The sequence below is a fragment of the Garra rufa genome, unplaced genomic scaffold (genome assembly GCF_049309525.1).
Source record: "Garra rufa unplaced genomic scaffold, GarRuf1.0 hap1_unplaced_002, whole genome shotgun sequence".
Taxonomy (NCBI): domain Eukaryota; kingdom Metazoa; phylum Chordata; class Actinopteri; order Cypriniformes; family Cyprinidae; genus Garra; species Garra rufa.
This window is the reverse complement of record NW_027394277.1, coordinates 6,866,553-6,871,552: the sequence shown is the minus strand read 5'-3', so window position 1 is coordinate 6,871,552 and position 5,000 is coordinate 6,866,553. Positions and strand designations below refer to the sequence as shown.

Genomic DNA, 5,000 nt, shown 5'->3' with positions numbered 1-5,000 from the left:
GCTGAGAGCGCCCGATCTCGTCTGATCTCGGAAGCTAAGCAGCGTCGGGCCTGGTTAGTACTTGGATGGGAGACCGCCTGGGAATACCAGGTGCTGTAAGCTTTTGCCTTTTCTTCACTATTTATATAATATGCTGGCTTTTAGAAAGACGTGTTTTACCGCTCTATTTATTACAATCATTTACATGTATTATAGAGTTTTAAGTGTTTTACATGTTTTTTAGGCCATTTTATTACTCTTAACATTTTAAGTGTATGTGTCTTTAATAAATGGATGGTTGGCCTGTCATGTGACTAGACACATGACAGGAAGCAGGAAGTACAACTGTATAAGAGAGCAGCATGACAAACAAAGGACAGTCACCAAACTGTTGGATTGAGGAGTTGCTAATTTTAGAGCTCACCTTTCCATTCACCACCTGCAAACTTTGGATTACACTTTCTGTGGATTGTATATACACTGGTGGACACTCACATTGGACTTATCAACACACTGGGGTTCTTGGACTGTTTTTAGGGTATGGACAAATGAACTGTATTCTTTTAACAGAGTTTACCTGTTTTTAGGGTATGGACAAATGAACTGTATTCTTTTAACAGAGTTTACCTAGTTTTATCGTGTTGTTTTAAAGTCTTTTATGTGAACCTTGTAAATACACCAAATCTATTTAAACCAATTTTCTTTTATGTCTCATTCTTTTAACCACTAGTCATCTCTCACAGTTAAATCTGACCCCATTTTAGTCTTGTAACTCGGCTGATAAGGCCGATTGTTACACTTTTATGGGAGACCGCCTGGGAATACCAGGTGCTGTAAGCTTTTGCCTTTTCTTCACTATTTATATAATATGCTGGCTTTTACGGAGGCTGATCTTTAAATAGCCCACTTTTTGGAGCAGCCCTCGCTTATGGCCATACCGCGCTGAGAGCGCCCGATCTCGTCTGATCTCGGAAGCTAAGCAGCGTCGGGCCTGGTTAGTACTTGGTTGGGAGACCGCCTGGGAATACCAGGTGCTGTAAGCTTTTGCCTTTTCTTCACTATTTATATAATATGCTGGCTTTTACGGAGGCTGATCTTTAAATAGCCCACTTTTTGGAGCAGCCCTCGCTTATGGCCATACCGCCACCTGAGGGCGCTACTGAGCAGTTCAGGAAGTGACGTGGCAGCATTAGGAAGCAGTTGGTGAGAGAGGCTCACCTTATTTTTTGTTTTGTTTAGTGGGTTTTGTTAATTAAGATTTTTTATTTTTGAGTGAGTTTTTGTTAGTTTTCACACTTCCCAGCAGCAGTTTGCTGTCTGGGGAGTAGTTTTTTTTTTTCTCTTCACGCACTTTTTACAATGGATGGATTACCAGCTAACGGTACGGATATGACAGGAGAAAGACGAGAGTTACTGAACAAAAGAATGGATAAAGGACAACAAGTTGGACATCTACGTATGGATTATAATAAGAGGATTTACTCGAAAGAGGCTACAGTGATAGTGGATTTGACAGAACTGAGAGATGCGAGGGCTGAAGATATAATTAAAGCAGTGAACGGAAAAGTTGGAGGGGGGAAGATACTGGCAGTGAGACCCAGACATGGAAAGGAGTATGAAATCACACTGACGAATACGGATGTATGCGAGGACTTGGAGGATTTTTTGATGATAAAAGGAAAACTGTGTGAGATAAGGAAATTACAAACAAGAGAGTATGTTGTTTCTTTCATACATTTGCCCGCCTACATTGCTGATTCTGATATTTTGGAAAAATTACATAATTGGGGAGTGACACCTGCATCTGAAATCAAAAGAAGAATGTATCCGGGCACCGATATAGCAGACGGTACAAGGTACCGAAGGGTGAAATTCCCAAAAGAAGTCATATCCTTGCCATACAGCACAAAATTTGACACGGAGGAAGGATCGCAGTACTTCCGGATTATGCATGATCGGCAGGTTAAAACCTGTCGATTGTGCATGAATCCTGGACACGTGTTCAAAAACTGCCCAGAGTTCAAGTGCTATCAGTGCGATGAACAGGGGCATTTCGCAAGGGACTGTGATGCGGTGAAGTGCCCGGAGTGCAGAAAAGTGATGGCAAGATGTGAGTGTTGGATAGCAGATTTGGATGGAACGCAAAATACAGATTTGGAAGATGTGGGTGGGCAAATGGTGGAAGAGACGGAACTTGGAAATGCTGGAGAGACTGCAAAAGAAAATGAAGGGAATAAAAAGACCAATGAGAAGAATCAGGAGATGGAAGAGGATGGACAAGAAGCAGCAATGGACGAAGGAATATGGACACCACTGAATATATCACAAGGAGCACTGGAAGAAATGGAGGAACAACATGCAAAAGGTAACGAGGAAGAAAAGAAAGAGAGAACTGAGGAGAAGAAAGAAGGGGAGAAAATGGACTTCAGAATGGATAGAAGAGAGACTATAAGAAGACGGATCACTAAGGTAATACCAAATCTAGAAGTTGCTAAGAAGAAGAGACTTGAGAAAAAAAAAAGAACAGAGTAAAGAAAAAACTTTATGGGAAAATAGATTTCAAGCATTAATGGAGGAGGAGGAGGGAGAATAGAAAAAAAATGTTTGGTTTTTGTGATTTATTTTTCAATGTATGTTTTTTTTATGTTTTTAAAAATTGTGTCATGGAATGCTAGGGGTTTGCTGAATATGGAGAAATTTGAAAAGATGAAGGTTTTATGTAAAAATACAGATGTCATTGTGTTGCAGGAAACAAATTGGAAAAATGAAAGTGTTAAAAGGTTTGAAACAAAATGGGATGGAAATATATATTTTATTAATGGAAATGATAAAGTAGGTTGTGGGGTTGCAGTTCTAATTAAAAGAGGAGTATGTGAAAAAGAACAAGTAATATTGGATGATGGAGTGGGAAAAAGTATGGCGGTGAAAATAGAAAAAGGAAAAGAGTTTTTTATTATCTATAATATTCATGCACCAAATGAAGAAAAGGGAAAAGTAGATTTTTTTAAAAAAGTGAATATTAATTTAAAAACATGGCAGAATGTTATTTTAATGGGTGATTTCAATACTGTCTTTACAGAATTGGATTTGGCAAGTGAAATGGTTTTTAAGACAGACAAAGGGAGAGAGGAATTGGTGAAAATAATGAAGGAATGTAATCTAATAGATATATGGAGGGAAAGAAATAGGAAAAAGAGAAAATTTTCAAGAGTGCAAGTGGTAATGAATAAGATAAAACAAAGTAGAATTGATTACGTTTTATGTAAGGAGGAAATGGAGGGAAATATCCAAAATGTATTTTATAAGGAAGTAGGGTATAGTGATCATTTTCTTTTATGTATGACTTTAGATTGTGTAAGAGTGGAGAGAGGATCAGGAGTGTGGGTCTTAAATGCAACAATTTTAAAAGAAGAATCTTACAAAGAAAGAATTAAACAACTATTAGAAGTTAGTAAATTAAATAAGATTTACGCAGAAGAGAAAAGAATATGGTGGGATAACGTGAAATTGAATATAAAGAGTTTATCAATACAATTTTGTAAATTGTTAAAAAAAGCTAACATCAGAAAGGAAACTGAGATAAGAAAAGAGATAGATAAAGAAGAAAAAAGACAGGAGCAAAATCTAAATGAAGAAGACATAGGTAAAATCTTAATTTTACGAGAAAAATTAAGGGAAATTGAAGATGAAAAATGTAAGGGGGCGATCATTAGAAGTAAAGCAAAATATGTTGTGGAGGGGGAAAGATGCACAAAATTTTTTTTTTATTTAGAAAAAAATAGACAAAGAGCAGATTTAATGAAGGAGGTGTTAGATAAAAATGGAGACATAAAGTAAGGAACAAAAGAGATTTTATTGGTAATTAAGAATTTTTATGAAGACATGTTTAAGAGACAAGGGGTTGATAAAATAGAAGAAGATTTCTTTTTAAATCAAATAAAAGTAAAGGTCTCTACGGAAGATAAGGTTTTATGTGATGATGAGATAACAGAAGAGGAAATTGACACAGCAATAAAGCAGTTAACGTTGGGAAAGAGCCCAGGTATAGATGGGTTAACAAACGAGTTTTATAAGAATTTTAGAGAAATATTAGTCCCAATTTTAAAAGAAGTATATGATGAGATTTTTAAAAAAGAGGAGTTAAGTGAAAGAATGAAGATAGGAATGATTAAAATGATTTATAAAAAAAGAGGAAATCCTAATGATCTTAAGAATTACAGGCCTTTAACAATGCTAAATACAGATTTCAAAATTTTAGCAAAGGTGTTAGCAAATAGATTAAGGACAGTTTTACCTAAAATCATAAGTACTACCCAGGCATATGGAATACAAGATAAAGATATTCTAGATATTGTTCAAAGTATAAGAGACACAATGTTTTATATGAAGGAAAAAAATAAGAAGGGATATTTAATAAGTTTGGATTTAGAAAAAGCCTTTGATAGAGTGGAGCATGGATATTTACTAAATGTTATCAAAGAATTTGGATTTGGGAAAAATTTTAGAAAGTGGATTATGATCTTTTATTCTAATATTTTTACGTGTATTAAATGCAATGGGTTTTTATCAGAATGTTTTCAACTAACAAGGTCTATAAGGCAAGGATGTCCTTTATCTGCTTTACTTTATTCACTAGTAGCAGAACCTTTGGGATTAGCAATAAAAGCAGATACAGAGATAAAGGGTATTAGAATAGAGGGAAGTAATATACAGGAGCCAATCTACCAATACGCAGATGACACAACATTGTTGGTTGAAGACATTCAAAGTGTTGTTAAGGCAATGGGATTGTGGAGAAATATTGTAAAGGGTCTGGAGCTAAGGTCAATATTGAAAAGAGCTTGTGTATGAGAATTGGGAATGTGGAAACATTACCTCAGCACATGCATTTTAAAGAAGAAGGAGAACATATAAAACTTTTAGGAATTTGGATGGGTATGGATTTTAATAAAGCTGATGTTTTTAATTGGGTGGGAGCATTAAAAGGAATGGAACAAAGATTGAGATTTTGGAAATTAAGA

At 35.6% G+C, this 5,000-nt stretch overlaps 1 protein-coding gene and 2 non-coding genes across 3 annotated transcripts in view; all 3 read left to right on the top strand.

The window, feature by feature from the left end:
- LOC141307995 (5S ribosomal RNA) overlaps window positions 1-102 on the top strand; it is a 119-nt gene extending 17 nt beyond the window's left edge. The window contains exon 1 of the ribosomal RNA XR_012346918.1: window positions 1-102. This exon is cut by the window's left edge and continues 17 nt beyond it. This is a non-coding gene — a ribosomal RNA (5S ribosomal RNA).
- The window catches only part of LOC141305341 (uncharacterized), a 587,365-nt gene that overhangs the window by 419,144 nt on the left and 163,221 nt on the right, over window positions 1-5,000 (top strand). The gene's annotated exons all lie outside the window — the stretch shown is intronic.
- LOC141305518 (5S ribosomal RNA) lies at window positions 904-1,022 on the top strand. The gene has a single exon (XR_012344482.1). It is a non-coding gene; the product is annotated as a 5S ribosomal RNA (ribosomal RNA).